A 19,246-nucleotide genomic window follows, 5' to 3' on the forward strand; every position below is an offset into this window, starting at 1 on the left:
AAAACATCTGTAAAATGGCTTCATAAGATAAGCTGGCTGTTTTTTATTGATGATTGAATGATATTGAAAAGTTGGTACATACCAACTCTTCAATATCATTTGGTATTCTGTAAATTACAATACGGTCTTAAGGCCATGCAAATCACATCAGCAAAAATACAATCTTGCCAACATACTGTGAAATATTGTAAATCCTTTTTCCATTTTCCTGAAACGTCATTTTATTATACGGAAGCAAACCAAGTATTGGTATTCAATCCTTCAGCTTTGCATGAAAATAGGAAATTGTGACAATTCAGATGCTGTGACTTGATTTGAAATATTGGGAAGATGTAAAGGTTTGTTTAAAATAGTTGGTTTGTTAACGAAGAAAGAACTTTATATAGATAGATTATGATATTGTTTTAATCTACTTACAAAAAAATGTATCCTGGTTTTTATGAAAATAGAAGTAAACATTTTTTTGTAGTTCTCTATAAAAATGATAGAATAGATAGATAAAAGATTAACCCCCGCACTCAGAGACATTTTCAGACAGATTCTCACTTATAATACCACAAGAGCTTCAAAATTATCGGGTATTTTCCGATAGGTTCGTTGCAAACAAATGAAGGAGTCAAGTTTTTCAGGTTAAAAAATAACGAGCGCGAAGCGCGAGTGATTTTTCCTGAAAAACTTGACGACTTTATTTGTTTGCAGGGAACCTTGAGGGAAATGCCAGATAATTATGAAGCTCGTGTGGTATTCGGGAGATTATTTTTCCGTCCCAAATGTCGGCCACAACCTGTCAGTTTGACGTAGCAACGACCAGAGAAAATATTCAAAAAATTTTCAGTATAATACCATGTAGGTTGTACCACGTGACGTCGAATGGTGCAATTCTATTGGTCGATATTTGGGTCGGAAAAATAATCATAGAAATTCTGCACTAAGGAACGGCTTAAGTAACCATTAAATATCTCTCAGCGTGTCCATTAAACGCATCTTTGGATATACTGCTACTTAAAATTCCAAACTCCTCTTTAAATATAATTGTTTGATGACTAAAATTAGAAATCGATACCTATATTTTCTATTGATTGAGTATTCGAAGCATTTCTAGGAACGGCCATAAAGTAATTGTTGGACTAGCTAGGTATAAAATATCGTGTTACCTTGAGTCTGGAGTAAGTCTAGACTACTTGATGGTACTTAATTCTCTCTTATTTACCTAGAAACTGCAATATAATTGCAACATTACCACGAACTCGTTCAATCAGTTTAAAATAATAATCAAGTTTCATGATAATATCAATGGCATATTAATGGTTATGACATATTTGTAATATTTATTTCTAGCTTCCACTAGTGGTTGCCATTGCATCCTGAGGGAACTACTTCCCGCATATGGATAAAATATCCTATGTGTCATGTGTTATCTATACTAATATTATAAAGAGGAAAACTTTGTTTGTTTGTTTGGTTGTAATAGATAAACTCAAAAACTACTGGATCGATTTTAAATATTCTTTCACCATTAGAAAGCTATATTATCTGCGAGTAACATAGGCTATATTTTATCCCGGTGCGGGCAGGAGCTCCCACGGGTCGCGGGTGAAACCGCGGGAAAACGGCTAGTACAGGTATATAAACCACATTATCATCAAAATCCGTTCAGTCGTATGTGCACAAAGAATAAAACATATACACAAACACACTTAAAACTTTTGCTTTTATAATATTAGTTTGATTTCATGTAATCATTATGTACCAATTAAATAATTTACCGATTCGCACATAGATTCCACTGGTTAACCACTAGACCGTGATCAATTGCATACCGCGGGTTCGCCCATCGAATTACAGTGTAGCGAGCACCGTGCGGTCACTGGCCAATGATTACCTCTATGCTCAATAGTAATTGATGTTTTTAATACCTCTTTTACTATCTGCTGTCCTAGTACTTTGAGATTTGTAGCGAGAAATCACTTCGTATACTTCGTAACCGACTACCCAAAGAGGAGTAGATTTTCAATTTGTAGGGATAATTTTATGTTTTTATAGGCAAGATTGATTGATTTATTTTTCGCATTTTTTTGAGACTACCGATTTCTATAACAATATGGTGCGTCCACATCTGGCGAATGTGCCGCAAATGTGCAGTACGCGAGCCGATTGTGGTGGACGCACGCACCCATACGTTCCATTGATCTGCTATTCCATATAAAATGCCAAAATCCAAAAACTCACGGTACTGTCATAAAACAAAGCAAAGTTAACATGACTTTACATTTCACGAAGGGTAACATTCTAATTTAAATAGTTTAAATTCAAAAAGCAAATCAGACTTTATCCTCACATTGCTCACCTCTACGCACCTGTATGAAATTCTGAACATTTATAACTAACTTTAATCACCTCGCGTCCATGCTGTCCTGGTACTTATGATTTATGAACATCGGTAATTTGGTAATGTATCGCGCCGGTAATTTAGACCATTCATCTTGGCACACATTAATGGCTCACGTGAAAATTCCAAGGAATTTATTATATTTATTTGAGTATTACACTTTGTTTTTTTGGGTACCTACAATGTTCTTCTAGTAAGTAAGGATATTTGAGAAACATTTTCGTAACAAAATGTTATATAGTATGAGAATAAGGAAAAAAAGGTGGGTGTACTTTACCCGTACACAGACCAAGTCGTGAGCAGACTAGTATGTAGGCGTTAACACTGATGAATAAAATCAAGGCAGCCATGCGCGTAGCCACACTGGGGCAAGCTGGAGCAATTGCCCCACCCTGGGCCCTGGCTCTGACCAGGTGTCTGATTAAACAATGTTTTTTTTACTAACTCTAACTTACAACATCAACAATCATATGTTCTATCCGTAAGTCATTGCACAAAAAAAATTGTCGACTTTGAAAAGAGCGCGATCAAAACAAAATGCACGCTCGAGTTCCCGAACGTGCGCAGAGCGCGCGTCATTTGAAAGCGAGCGGTATCCGCGGACCACTGGTGGTCCCTGTAGGCATTCCAAGTGGTCCGCGAAGCTTAGCTGCGCGACGTTGCTATACGTTATCTAACTTTATTTTTATCGACTTATCTATGTGAGCGAGGGGGTTTTCGTATGGACGTAAATCGGGTGTGTCGTACCTAGTCCCCCCATTTTACTTTATGTAGTTTTTTGTTTTGAGTCTTAAAAAATAATTAAAATTTCGCGCTCGCTTCGCTCGCGTATCATCATCAGCCTATCGCAGTCCACTGCCGGACATAGGCCTCTCCAAGTGCACGCCACTGAGATCGATTTTCGGCTGCTCGCATCCAGCTCTTGCCAGCCGTCTTGCGCAAGTCATCACTCCACCGTGCCTGAGGACGCTCGCGTATTCAGAAACTATATTATTTTTGTATTTGTCAGGAAACAAAAAGTTAAGTACGTTTGGGCTAAAGGCGAATGGCAGGCTTGTATGGGACTTTCGTACCGCTAATAAAATTTCGTGTTTTGGGATATTTTTTGTTTTAATTGATGGGTAATATGATAGACAAGCCCTTTGTAAATTCTTAGATTTTTAGAACTTGGGAAGTAAAAGTTATAACCAGTTTTGTTTTTTAAGGTTATGTACCACAGTATACCCATATAAGTTGTTTTAGCTAGGTACATAAACATTGTTATGGGTTATAATTGGTGGGTAATATGATAGGCAAGCCCTTTGTAAATTCTTAGATTTTTAGAACTTGGGAAGTAAAAGTTATAACCAGTTTTGTTTTTTAAGGTTATGTACTACAGTGTACCCATGTAAGTTGTTTTAGCTAGGTACATAAACATTGTTATGGTAATGATAAAATAAATGTTCTACCTCGCTTGTCTCTTAATCTTGGGTGTGTTTTAGGTAGGTACGTACAATTAGGTAAATAAATAGATAGATAAGGATCGTACCCACTCAGTAGAGTGCATTTAGGAGATACCTGTCCAGCAGCGGACTGCAACAGTTTGATAATGGTCAAGTTCTCGGGTTTCGAGTGTGGTATAATAAAACAACTTTGTTTTTGTAGGAATATACATCTATTTTATTGTTCTTATAATTATTTAATCTATTCTTAGTATTATTTCATCAACATAGAAACTCATGTGCAGAAATACCCAGACCCAGAACAACAACTTGCAGATCATTCAAATATTTGTTCCGTGCGGCAAACATGGTCAGCAGGTGTTATCTGGAAAATATTTAAGTGATTTTGAGTATGATTCAACATTGCTTTAAATAACTATTTTAACAGTGTTACACAAACCAAGTTAGGCAAGTAAACAATACATGTAAGAGATCACTTATATGTTTGTTAATGTACAAACACAACAATGATCGTTTACAGGACAAACTGTAAATATTTTTACAACCACAACAATGTTTGTTAGGGTCGTGGTGGCCTAGTGGGCAAAGAACCTACCTCTCGAGTAAGAGGGCGCGGGTTCGATTCCAGGTCAGGCAAGTACCAATGCAACTTTTCTAAGTTTGTATGTACTTCTAAGTATATCTTAGACACCAATGACTGTGTTTCGGATGGCACGTTAAACTGTAGGTCCCGGCAGTCATTCAACATCCTTGGCAGTCGTTACGGGTAGTCAGAAGCCAGTGAGTCTGACACCAGTCTAATCAAGGGGTATCGGGTTGCCCGGGTAACTGGGTTGAGGAGGTCAGATAGGCAGTCGCTTCTTGTAAAGCACTGGTACTCAGCTGAATCCGGTTAAACTGGAAGCCGACCCCAACATAGTTTGGGAAAAGGCTAGGAGGATGAACAATGTTTGTTATTTTTTCAAATAATGTTAAGTTTAGTTTTAGGTACATTCATATTATTTTAGTATGAAATCGTGTAGTTTATATGGTGAGTCTACTTTTTAACACGTAAATGTTCTCACTTCGTAACTGGCACACTCGTACGCAAAATGTTATTTGAAAACTACTTACATCTCTAGGATATGTCCACAGCCGAATAGTATTGACGATATCTTCACTCTCATCGGATAAAGCGTGCCTTCGTATTCGCGACAAGCGAAAGTTGCAATTGATGCATTGCAAACTCGTCATTTTAAAGCACGTACACACACACAACACAAGTAATAAAGCGTCCTTTCGCGAAAGTACTATCAACAGATAGAGTACGGAGGAGCAGTTCCTCGACTCAACGTAAAAATGACCAGATAATTTGCTTAAATTGCTCAGATGCAGTAACAAACCACAATCCAAAACAACAGCAAAGAACTGAACAGACACTGACAGACAGAGACTAGACTCTGAAAGATATCCGTTACCTGTCAATAAAATAATTGCCAATACAAAATAAAAACATTGATGGTGAAAATAATTTATATTATTAAATTGTTAATTATTAAGATAGTATGCAATAATTATTCATTTTAAGGTATAATATGTAATTGGTTAATTATATTTACTGTTATTTCTATGTTTAAATAATTATTTATCATTTCGAGCGTCGTGATATTTTACAAATGGCAACTTCTAAAAACAGAACTACGTTTAGTTGCGTTTAGTTTAAGATTATATTACGTTTAATTACTTGAATCTTTTAATTGGTATAATTAATTAATCCGGAGTTCTAAAAATACTACACTAACATGAAAATAAATGACTTAGTTGCCTTAATAATTGGTACAAATTCTATAACTGAACAACGACAAAAATATGCGGTACGAAATCTGCCATTCTCCTTTTACGTAATATTTGGTTTAAGTCCGATAAAAATTTCACGCTCGCTTCGCTCGCGTATTCAGAAACTATATGCCCTAATTTTTGCTTTTGTCAACAAACAAAAAGTTAAGTACGTTTGGGCTAAATTTTACGTAATATTTGGTTTAAGTCCGATAAAAATTTCGCGCTCGCTTCGCTCGCGTATTCAGAAACTATATACCCTTGCTTTTGTCTTGTGTGTGATTGTTTATTTTCTATACCCGAAAATATAAACCTCTCAAATTAAGAGATTAACAAGTTTGAGATTAACAGCTCAAGATACAAAAATCGGAGGGCCCCCGCCGTCCCCCGGGGGATAGGTTGACTGCTGCCCCACCTTGAGCCCAAAGCTGGCTACGCCCATGAAGGCAGCTAAAACAATCTATACAAATTAATTATACCTACAAGTAGACAATACAGACCAAACACAATACAAGCAATTCCACATTCACGAAGCACCATCAAGGTAAAGTTAGTAATTACGGCGCTTATTCATGCTAATGTAATTGCAAAAACTTCGTAATAGGTACAATAGGTACGCGCCAACTTTAAGTACAAAGGAGTGTCGAGTCTCGTGCTGTTTCTTTAGTCTGTGTTGCGAACTTTTTTATTTATGTTTTTAATTATTTTCTTTGTGCTCCGTTGTGCACCTTTTGTAGTTGAATGTAGTAGTTCAGTTGTACGAAGAATTCATTGTAAAGTGCTTGGAATTTTTGATTAATTATTTTAATTATGGAATATTTTTTGCGCTTTACATATTTTTTTAATGTAAGAAGCCAATATATCTGAGAAATAAATATGGTGATTTGGCTTAATTTTCTATACAAAAACTGTCAAAAAATCCAACGTATTTTTCAAATAAAAGTTGTCATGTAATAGAAAAATCGGCCGTTACTCTTAAAAATTGTAGACAATTAAATACCGAATAAGATATGTATACGGTACGTAGGTATAATATGTACAAACAAAAGAAAAGCTCGATTGCCAACTACCGTTCGACTTATGCCTAGCAAATTCGAATTCCGAATATTTATTCATAGAATCCGCCGATCGGTTCCTTTTTTAAAAGGATCCACTTTTTTCTCTTTTTTGTTTACGAACACTAATGGTTTCCGAAGTTACATACGAATAAATCAACTGCTTTTTTTAGAACCTGTAAAGTGAATTTATGAAAGAATAACTGTTTTAAGTGAATTATTGGTAGAGTGAGTTAGGTAGTTAATTTGGACTTTTTTCACTCAGTAATGCAATCACGAAGAAAAATGATGACGAAATCCTGGTTTACGAATGGGAAAAAGACCTATACATAAATCGGTTACAGGGGGGTATAGTTTTTTTCTTTTTGAGGTACAGAAAAAAATGTAATACCTAAATACAGCCAATGTTAATGAGTTCATTACACTAAAATTCTCTCACTTTTAATAAAGTTTTCCCCTTTCATTTTGTGGTTGTATGGAAATGAAACCTTTAATCACGCCCCGCCGGTACCAGGATCTCATAATGACTTTGTACATTATTTATATCAACACTAGTAGCAGTGTGGGTAAGTAACACGGAGTAGATTTTCTTTATATACTTCTTAGAAAGCTGCAGTCCTGGTATACAATATACATAATACATAGTAAATAACACTGATAAAAAGACAAAAAAACTTGGCAGTTGATTAGGTATCCTTATAAAACATACCAAATTATGTGCTACTTACTATTTATCCATTTGCGGAGAAATAGTTGTACTGTAACTTTAAAAAACTGTCAGTTACTTGACAGAACGCGCGTACACATTGCAACAAATCAGTTTGTTTAATATAATGTAAAAGTGTTTAAACACGGTGAAAATATGAAAAAAATGACGATGAAGCAAATATTGAAATTCACTTTTACATAATCAAAATGATAAAATATATTAAGTATAATATGAATATAATATAGAAAAATAAAACTCACATCGCGAATTTGTTCCTACGGAATCTTTGGTCATGTCATATCCATGTTTTCGATAAATGAGGTAATATTCGCTCTGCTTACGGATGATAGCTTTTTGCTGTATATTCTATGACGTACGTATGTCAAAAATCTGCCGTATCTTTGTTAGCTAAACGAATCCTACAATTTTTAACTAACCCGCTACTTATGTATTTTTTACGTCATATCTTTTTTATAGATCTTCAGCCATCTTAAAGACTCCCAGTATATGATGTTAGCTAGTTAAGTATGTACAACAAATTGCAAGAAAATCAGCTACAAACATACATTTGCCTATTTAACTAACATCTAACACTACATCTCACGTACGAGATTGATACCCAGTCAATTGAAACCTACACTTCAGACGATCAGCTTTCAGACCAAATTGAAGCTGCAACCTTGACCCAGCTTGACATCTGTGTCTCAACCTGAAATAGCTTTTGTCTAGTCTAGGCTCACTTTCGGCCTTTTGACAGACACTAACGTTCAAGGCCGAGTTGTTTAATTAAAATGTCTAGTGGTATGCGCTTGTTCGTGACAATAGGGCCAAAGTGTGACAACTGTACAGAGCTTGTTTATTGAAAGATTCGATAATTTTGAGTTTCAATTGATTTACTGTTTTTGATAGAGTACATGTTGTGTAATCTATAGTTATATTTGTACTGGAACAGCTGAATTTACGAACATTTATTAATAAATATTCACGTTTTTTGTGGGTAAGGCTAAGAAGGCTGTATTTTACTCCGTAAATCCGCGAAAACGGTATCAAATTCTTATTGTCTGTCCATCTGTATGTCCGACTTTCATGCCGAAACTACTGAGCGAATTTAAATTGTCTATCTAGAGTCTGAGAAAGGACATAGGATACTTGTTATCAGGAAACAGGAAGTAATTACCTCGGGACGTGGGTGGACCTGCGGGGAACAGCATATAATCATATTCACGTACAATCATATTTAAGCCAAATTACCCTCTGTAGTATCAATTTAATTTCAAAGCCAATTCACTGCAAATTTTCTACCCCACTTCCAGTTCGTTAAATATTTTCACACAGCGAAAAACACGACCAATATAATATTCATTTCACACAAAGACTTGTAAAACAATTACAGTCAAACGTTCAATTCTATTCAGTTGGTTGAATAAGCGCATTCATACTGCACAGAAAACAATAGGACTGCAACTTTATTTCGAAAGCCCGGCTTCCAGTTGAAAGCCGGTGGCTACACATAGAAAACGGACTGTGTGAATTATTTAGTGTAGTTTAAATTGAGCGAAGAATTTTGTGTTGTTTTAAATAATTTTGTGGGTTATTTTGGTAAAATGGATGGAGTAAGTGTGTGTATCTTACGGTGGTCAAATATCGTTGTCCAATGTCTTTTTGCATTTTATTCCTTGACCGCTTTGACTTTCTCAAATGTACTTACTGGAAACACCATAATTTAAAAGTCGTGATTTTTATCAAAACTGCACGATAGACACTTTAAAATAATTTGGGAACTTTAACTACAATTTTTACTTTTTACACTAAAATTTCCAGCTTAAAACAATTTAATAAAAACTTACTTACGGCCAGTTTCTTCATCAAAAGTAAAAGTCAAAATTCGTTTTTTCAAAGCTAAAGTGACAGCAAATCTAATAGAAAAAATAAATTTGACCGTTACTCTAACTTTAGACATTACTTTGACTTTTACTTTTGATGAAGAAACTGGCTGTTAAACGAAAACTAACTAAAAAGTCCGGTCCACAACTATGATGGACAACCTTGAACAACATTTTAGTGTACAAAATATTTTTTGAGTAATAAATAAAATCTTTATTCATTAATTTCCCTTAAACAGGCCATTTTTTTCAAAATCTACAAAATCTTTCTCCTACATCAAAAAACTTCAAATCAACAAAATAACGTCCATAGATTAATTAAAACAAATCCTATCACAAACAAAAAAGTTAAGAGTTTTTTTTTTAAGTAAGTACATCTTTATGTATTATGGTAATAAGACCTGTTTGCGCACGTTCGTACGATTTAGGTCACAGGGTCGCGTTTGCGCGCGTATAAGTGCGATTAAAATATTAAGAGTGTGTTTACATTTTATACTCTTTCGTAGTAGGACTTCATAATTACGGATAAGCTGAAAATTAGAGAGATTTTTTTTATTGTTTTCATATAAAATATTTAATGCAAGCCGGTTTCCCGCGGTTTACTGTGTGTGGGAACTAGTGACCGTACCGGGATAAATTGCCTATGTTACACCGGAAGAGTGTAGCTATCCAATAGTGAAAGATTTTTCAAACCAGTTCAGTAGTTTCGGAGATTACAGGGTAAAAACAAACAAACAAGAAAAAATCCTTTTTATTATATTAGTATCGTTAGTATAGATGTCAAAGTCTTGTCGGACAACATCATTTAAAATTGTTTACTTTATACTTTTAATATATCTATTTTCAGCACTATCATTCTACTTCTCTCCAACAATTAGTTTATTTTAGCGGCTTACTTTAGACTAAAATTATAAGAACCTTTTAGTTAATTAATGTCAAGGCTTATTATAATGTGATGAAAAGAGAATTAGTTGACACGTGTTTTAGCTAGATAATGCTTTTGTCTCCCTCTTGCTGCTCGTGTAACGATACACGCGTCATTTACAAGCCTTCAGTTAAGATATTTTGTAATTTGATAGACACAAATATTAACACATTAACAATGTCTACTATATTTCTTAGAGTACCACGCACTGGAGACTTAACATTGGGCCGACAGTTCGCCGATGGCTGTTATCTTTTAAGAAAATCGTGAATTCAATCAAATTGTTCGTTCGTTGTTATGTATGTACATACTAACATTCATTTCCATACTAATTTATGAGTCCAAAAATATTGAAGGCCGCCTACCTTCCTATATCTAAAATGTTCAAACCTTTTAACACCATTTACTGAAATGAAAAAAAAAAAAAACATAAGAAAGCAACTAAACGGAACTGCCTCTAATATCCCGTGGAATGACGGTCTTATATAAAAATAATGTTGTACTGACGTAGAAATTAGCCACGTTGACAGATGGCAGTCTTTGTTATGTATTAAATTCCCTTTTGTACATTATTTAAGATCTATTGTTTTACATTTATTACTTGGTTGTTATCACAGGTTTCCAGGAATTGAATATTTTGAGGATTTTTTCTACTCGATTTCACTTGAGTCCTGAAAGACTACTTCAGAGAATGGTATGAATACCTACTCTCCTATTTTTATAATTCCATAAGCGAAGCAGTTTTCACTGGATTTAGGCAGAACCATATGCATAAGCTAGTTGATAATAATCTTCAATTAGTTTAGTATGTTGTACCTATGGTAATTCAACGTCAGTAAGTAAGTATTCGTAAAATAACTGATCTTCATTTCGAAAATAAACGTCACATCAATTTAAAGTAACAAGGGTATGCGACGGGTATTTCCGAAGCCTTGTCGTGTAAGATAGTAAATATTTAACGTGTCACTTCACAAATTGATACATATTTACAACATACCATTTGAATGACGGATGAGCATATAAGATATTATATTAACAGAAATAAAAGTAGGAAATGCAAGTAGGTCACTGTTAGTAAAATGCAAAACTACCTAAAGGTTTAATTACGTAAAAGTAAAAAATAGTTAATTATCAATGACTGCACTCATAGAAAGTATTAAGTGACCGGATTATGTAATTTTGTTAATACATTCAGTAGATAAATGTATCAGTTAATATGACAAGCAATTACGTTTTATAGTCATGATCCAATAAACCTATTACGCCTAATTAAATCCCCGTGGTTTCACCTGCACCCCGAGGGCACTCTTTCCCGCGCACAGATAAGAAGATAAGAATATATAAGATAAGAGATAAGAAGTATTCATCTATGTAATGAGTATAGTTTTATAAGTACATATTTTAGTTATTCTGATTCATATGTGTATAGGCTACATTACTGCTAAGTTACACCAAAATCCATCCTTTAGTTTTTGCGTGGAAGAGGAACAAACATCCACACATACATACCAACTTTCACATTTACAATATTAATAACACAACCTGTATTTCTTCGTTTATAATGAACAAATGAAATGTGTATTTATTAGACATTTACGTGAACGGATTTCCGAGCAGGCAAAGGTTGTAAACGTTTCGTAACAGCCGAACATAAAACGAACTTAATTTGCTACGTATTTCGTTTTTACTGTTTTTCAGCAGTAAACAATGTTGAGGTTTTTGGTTAAGTTTGACTGTAAGTAGTAATAAAGGCTTTTCATATTTCGCGATTTGTACATATACTATATTTCTAAACAATTGGGACTTCAACGCTATAAGTCCACTCGTCACCATGATCGGTACAATTCTATAGGATTTAGATTAGGATAGAAAAGAAGCCTACATAAATCTTTTTCGATAAATGGGCTATCTAACTTTCAACGATATTCTAAAGCTGTCTTGTAAATCCCGAAATTAAGGCGTTTAGCAAAAAGTAAACACTTCAATAGTTTTATATTATTATTATCAGAATAAGTAGTACCTGTGAGTAGAAATACTTTTTCTAGTTATCATACTTCAGTAGTCATACTTTAGGGACATTTCTGGAATATTTTTTATCTAGTGACTTTCAATGAAAAACAGAACTTATTTTAAGCAAATAACAAACGAACAAAGATTTTTCGATAAAAACTTGTGCTGAGTGATGACGAGTGTTTTTAGAACATTCCAAATTAAATGTAAATGTGTTCGCAAACAGTTACAGAACTTTATAAGAGTTTTTTGAAACCTCTGAAATGCTTGAAAAATACTCAGAATTCTTTTTCAGTGTGAGCAGGTTGTTTCAAGTGGTTTGACTTTGCTAGACGATAGCTTTTATGTATTATACTTTGATCTTAAGTAGGCTATAATATTGAGGTACTATTGATAATCGACGGAATATGGGAGCAATTAGCTGGTGTAGGTACTTCGTAACTTAGGTTCGGTTCTCATTTAAGCCGAGTTTTTCTGAGCCCTGTAAAACTAAAAATAGAATAAAATCCTACTACTTGCCAGCCAGCTATTTATCATAGCGATGCATCTCGCCTCTCGCCATCGCTGATCACCATTTTTGGCAATCAATTGAATCAAAGAAATCAAAAAATATTATTGAGCATATATCTATGTATTAAAGGAGAAAATTACGGCATCTTTTCAGCTTTCCTCGGCTAGTGATGTAATTCCACATTGTGAAATACTGACACAGTTGCATTCTGTTACATTTGAAACACTGAAAGCCAAACACATAACTATTAACTATACAGACCCCAAAAAAGGAGTACTTTAAACTCACATTTAAGACCTTTAAAATCGACAAACTCCCCTATTAAAACGCATAGGTACGTTTTATTTAAAATTCTTTTGAGAAACACACACGTACACATCCGTGCATGTAATTCGCAACACTTAGCATTAAGCTGAACTTTTGTGCTGTACCGGACCGGTTTGTGAAACAAGGTCAAGAGAGAAATTACGGAGTTAAAACGGGCCTGAATTTTGTTGCCGCGAGTGTACGTGTGAAGTGGGTGTGTGTGTGAGTGTACGTGTGAAGTGGGTGTGTGTGTGAGTGTGTTAGTTAGGAAGTGTGACGTTTTATGTTACTGGTATAAATAGTTTCGTTAATTGCTAGATTTTTTTGTGCAACCAAACAAAACTATAAAAAAGTCGAAAAGCGTACGCATCGAGTGCACTATGACCTATGTACATAAAAGGTGTTCATCAGTGTACCAGTGATTTACAAGGAGCAAGTGTCTATCTGACCTCCTCAACCTAGTTACCCGGGCATCAAAATACCCCTTGGTTAGACTGGTGTCTTGGCTTCTGACTACCCGTAACGACTGCCAAAGATGTTCAAAGACAGCCGGGACCTACAGTTAAACGTGGTATCCGAAACACAGTCATTGGCGTCCAAGATATACTTAGAAAGTACATACGTACTTCGAAAAGTTCCATTGGTACTTGCCCTGGAATAGAACCCACGCATTCATACTCGATAGGTTGGTTCTTTAACCACTAACTATCCAAGTAAACAAAACTATTAAAAGAAAATAAAAAGTCAAAAAGAGTACGCATGCAGTGCACTATGAACTATGTACATAAAAGGTGTTTGTTCGTCAGTTGTGACCTAAAAACTGACTGGTGATTAAATTGACCGACTCTGCTGGAATTGAGAGCTGATAGGTACGATTCTAGTGAAGCTGGTTCTGTAATTCTTCTCTCATTAGCTTTCTCACATATATGTATATTTTTTGCCTCAAAATAAGCAGGAATGTTAGTGCAGCGAAATTTCGGAATGGTTTAAAAGTCTTACGACAAATATTTTGTTTACCACAATTAATTTTTGTCACATGTTTTTAGTTTTACTCTATATTTAGCGTTGTTTGTGTAGGTATACTGCATCAGTCAGTTTTTAAGTCCTAGATAAGAAGAAATAGATACTTTAACTCGTTAGTTACCACACTACAACTGATTACTAAAAGTAAGAATAACAATTTGTCTTTCGTTTGTCTCAAAAGAGAGCCTCATGAACAGCGAATTTTTATTTCATAGAGAGACGCAATGCCACAGGTTTCTCACAATTCTCCAATTTTATAAATTCTTCCTCAATTTCAATCTGTCTTCTTTCCAAGCACGCAATAAATACCACAAGTTACTCACAATTACTAAATTTTTTTAAAATTTTCCTGAACTAAACATTTCTACAACTCTCTATATCTTCTCATTATCGAAGGTGCACGGGTGCACCTACAAACCTACATTTTAATTAAGGTCTTTCTTGCTAGAAAGTTCTGTCGCACGAGCCGTAGAAACCAATATCGGCAGTGATTGTCAATAAAACCGCAGCCGGTATTACTTCGGACGTTGAGAGTTACAGCACTGGATGTGTCTTGTGGTTTTAGAGGGTAGTTTTGTGGGAAAATTGGATGTAGTTTTGTTTCTTTCTAAGAATGAAGAATTATTGGAAATCCTTTTTTTGTAAAGAATACGAAATACAGACTTAGTACATACTAAGTCTATTTCTTATGCAGTTATGGAAGATGAATCGAATCATAACATTTTGAATTGTGGTGCTTTTTTGTACGACAAGTGAGAAGGATGCATTTTGTCAATGAACGAAGAACTCTAACGCTGGTTGCATTAGTAAATTCTATGATAATAAACTCGTAACACATCATCATGCTGTGAAACTTATCTTATAACAATTCTCTCATTTAAAACTTACACAAGTTATAAAAAAAATGACTTTCTCTCTCTTCTCCCTCTACATCTTAGGTTTCTAATTTTACAACTGTAGGAGAAGTCAAGAATACAATTTATTACGGACGTCGTGGCCGACTTACGTGGCTTCACACTCTTGCAGGATGTATTGAAAACTCTCCTACTACCCGCAGAGTAATATGTTCTGTTGATAAGATTTACTGCAGGTGTAGTGGCAATGTAGGATAATATATATGCTAATAATGTAATGGTTGGTTTTGTATATTTGACTTTTAGGTAAAAAGAATGTAAGTACCATGAAGTGTTTATATTTACTTGTTTTTGATTTTATTATAACAATAGCTTCCGCTCGCAGCTTCGCCGGCGTGGTGTGTTGATAAAAAGTATCCTATATTCATTCTAGTACCACCAAAACTATGTTCACAATGTTTCATGATGATCACTTACGTAGTTTTTGAGTGAAAGCGTAGCAAAAAAACCGACTTTCGCATTTGTAATATTAGTAGGATTTACAAAATAATTAGTTTAAGACAATCTTGGTTCAGTATAAATTTGAAATAGTCATCTGCCTTTTTCTAAAAATAATGATTTCCTCAATTTATTTTTCAGGTTCTTTTTAATAAAAAAGTAATCTTTTAATCTAAACACACTGCTTGGAACAGATCATCAAATACCATGTTTATCCTTTTTCCTATCAAAGACGAATTTATATCATCACAACACATACTTTGATACTACAATTTTCTATTTATCTAAGGCTTTATCAACAGACAAGTGGTGAGAACCGTAGCAATATTGCTACGGCGTAGCGCTTTGCTACGAGCGTAGCACTCTGCTACGAGATTTCTGATACAAAGATTAATCTTTCTATTATTGTTAGCTAGTTTTGAAGAAATACAAGAAATACAATATGGCGTGTTCCCTTACAAATGTCTCGCACGTGTCGCTTTTATGAGTATAAAAACAAGACATGGGAATTTTAAAGGAAAATGCGAAATTCGAGGAATGAGAAACATTATGTTGCATAAAATTCGTCAAAATAAAAGATCATTAAAATGTCGGTTTTGTAGCTTGTATTAAAATCGTAAATTAGGATATTTTCCTTTTAGATAAATAGAAATGACATAGACACACCACTAAATTCGATATTCACAGCTTTTGCAAAACTATAGCTGAATATTTTTTTTCACAACTATGTTGGGGTCGGCTTCCAGTCTAACCGGAGGCAGCTGAGTACCAGAGTTTTACAAGGAGCGACTGCCTATCTGACTTCCTCAAGCTTCAAAATGAAGGCTGAATATACCACTACTAAAAATAATACATTTATAACACTAAAATAAAACATCCAAAATTATCTGCCACTATTCGAAAGAGTGCACCATACGTCTCTCTTAACGTCCGTTTAATTCGTGCCCCTAGCGCCACCTACCGGGGCTGGGCATTAATTTAATTTGCACTATTTCGACCATCCATCGGATGCATCTGGTCCGCTCATGCTTGCTATCTGTCTCGGGGATAGGGTTGATACACATACATTTTTATTTCTACTCTTCTAACGACATAAACTTTTAAGTCGTTATTCTTAATTTCTGACTTAGGTGATCTTCACACTGCCCCGCATCACGCTGCATCTTGCGTGTCGACGCACCTACGCGCGTTCCTGCGGGAGTGCAGATCTGCATCATCGTGTGGGTTTTTCGCGCACTCACGCGCGTAGGTGCGTTTTGTAGATTCACGCATGGCGGCTCTCATCGAGTTCCATTTTCAAATATACACGTCACGCCCATTCAAAATCACGCGCGTCAATGCGGGATTCGGTGTGCCATACCATGCGTTTCGCCCCGCACCTACGCGCGGGGGTGCGTGTTTCTCCGCATGTATGTGCGTGACCCGCATGAACGCGCGTGGATGCATTTTCAGTGTGTTGGACTATGCGTGTTTTCCATACAAACAGAAATATTTACAAGCAACGGAAAAAAAACGCATCCACGCACTACGCTGCATCATGCGGGGCAGTGTGATAATCGCCTTAAAATAATATGTTTAGTTAGGGGTCTTCACCCATATGTAATCATATTCTTTCTTCTACATGCAAATTGAGAAATCGAGAATTGAATGTAATCTAGACTGCATACATATTTACACTCACATTAAAATCATTTTATAATATGAAAAGAAACTACGCCCCTTAAGTTTCTTTCAAGAAAAAGTGTTGTGTTGTGAAGTCAAGAAATGTCAACCCCAGCAGCGTTCTCAAAATAACTTGACGTGCAAAAAGTGATATTATAGCCAACTTCCGTAATTAAAGACTTCTTAAAGTCCTGTAAACAAATTGAATTTCATGAACTTTAATACCATATATTATAATATATATACTAAGCGACAAACCTGGCGTTATTCCAATTCGCAGAGAAGTAACAACTTAATCAAAAGTGTTCGCAACCCGGGCATCAAACCCGGAACTACGGTAACTAAGTCCCATGTTGCGGCTCCCGGATGCAACTGTGCTGGTCGTAGGCTTTATCTCTAGGAAATAGGGTTGTTAAATACTGTTGTTGGAAAACTAATATTTAATAGTTCTGTACAACACATACGTTTGTGTATATTTTGGATTGGTTATTGGTAATTATTTTGAACTACAAAAAAGTCGTGGCGGTCTAGTGGATAAAGCACCAACCTCTGTTTGAGTGTGTATCTTTTTCTCTTATATTTAATGTCAGGATGATATAATGTGCAAATAACTCATTATGCTTAATATCGTTTTTGAATGATGAAATTATTTGAATTAAATGTAATGATGACTATTGTTTATTTTTTATTAATTATTTCTCTATTTTACCTCTTTTACGTTTCATTTATTTTCTAAAATGCGTTTTTGACAACCCTAAACCGAAGTAGCCAGTTATTTGTAATACATAGTTGGCTCGTAAATCCAACTTTATCGCTGAAGTTTCTTTTTTTATTTCACCATCTGGGAAATAAGGCTACTCACAAATGAGTTTAATGCTTTTTTCAAAACTATGAGCTTTTCAAGTGATTTTATGAGTTTTACATTAGTTTTGATAGGAGGCTTATAAACTTAGGAACTCATTTTTGTAAACTTTTTTGGATGATTTGACTCGAATAAATCACTAAAAGTTTATTCGGTGCTGCCATTTTGTGGTTTAAATATATTATCAAGCGGGAAAGTTTCTGGGTAATGGCTTGCTTATCTTTGGATAAAGTGAACTGGTTTAACAAAATCTTTCAATAGCCGTAAGTAAGTTTTCTTAAAAAGTACTATATTCTCCGTATCTACTTACCATATGTTTCTTTGCGGAGATAATTTCCATTTCGGTATTTAGACTAAATTCAAAAGCATAATCAAAAACGCTAGCAGAGTCTACCAATAGTATAAAGAAGAAACATTATTTTGTTTGTTTGTCCCCAGTGTGACCCTAGAGGCTCCGAAACTACTGAACCGTTTTAATCAATCCTTTCACTGTTGGAAAGTTACACTCTTTTCTAGTAGCTGGGCTATATTTAATCCCGGCACGGGAAACCTCGTTCAACCGCAAGGAATTGGGTAGTGTTCAATAAATCGATCTAATAAAAGAAGCACTCCACATCACATTGCCAATCCCTACTCTTTAAAAACACCCTCAATTACACTCCAACCGATTCAATAACACCATTAAACTCTTAAAAACCTTAACCACCATTATAAAATTAAGGTTTCCGACAGAAAATAGCCTGTGTTTAAAACCGGGTTCAGTAATTAAAAGTGGTTGGCGGGAGGGCTCGTTAACTGGGAGGGACGGAGGGAACGGAGGGAACACATTGGTGAAAAATGTGAGGGAATTTCAAACGCAGTGCGGAGTAATTTGAGCTTAGTTTAAGTGAGGGTCGGCTGTGGTCGGCGACTTTTAAGTCCTATGTTTGTCAATTTGGAGCGGAATTTAATCTGTGATGTTAGTGACACTCTTTAAGGACTATAACGGGAATTTGAGGTTCTTTAATATGTTGATGGGCATAGCAAGTTGGGTTGGTACATACCTACATAGTTTTTGTGCTTAGATTAATTATTTATTTAAATTTTTGGCACATTGTACAATGGTGGAATTAACGCCTTATATGTTTTCTATCGACATACTTTTGGGCGATATTATTACTGGTGAAGAAAAGCATTCTTTGGCATTTTTTAAGTTTTTTTTTAAATAGAGCTGCTAAACCCATCTAAATTGTCACAAAAAGTAGCCATCATAATCAACAAAGTATGAGAATAGAAACTACTAAAAATACGTACTTATCCATT

The 19,246-nt window shown here is 35.1% G+C and overlaps 1 protein-coding gene and 1 long non-coding RNA gene across 3 annotated transcripts in view; one reads left to right on the forward strand and one right to left on the reverse strand.

Moving 5' to 3' along the window:
* Positions 1 to 19,246, forward strand: part of LOC124641103 (inactive dipeptidyl peptidase 10) — a 181,852-nt gene that overhangs the window by 74,902 nt on the left and 87,704 nt on the right. The window lies entirely within an intron of this gene.
* LOC124641104 lies at positions 4,025 to 5,295 on the reverse strand. Its single transcript, XR_006985637.1, has 2 exons — positions 5,083 to 5,295; positions 4,025 to 4,195 (listed from the first exon to the last, which is right to left on the reverse strand). It is a non-coding gene; the product is annotated as an uncharacterized LOC124641104 (long non-coding RNA).

The sequence above is a fragment of the Helicoverpa zea genome, chromosome 22, assembly GCF_022581195.2.
Source record: "Helicoverpa zea isolate HzStark_Cry1AcR chromosome 22, ilHelZeax1.1, whole genome shotgun sequence".
In the NCBI taxonomy this organism is placed as follows: domain Eukaryota; kingdom Metazoa; phylum Arthropoda; class Insecta; order Lepidoptera; family Noctuidae; genus Helicoverpa; species Helicoverpa zea.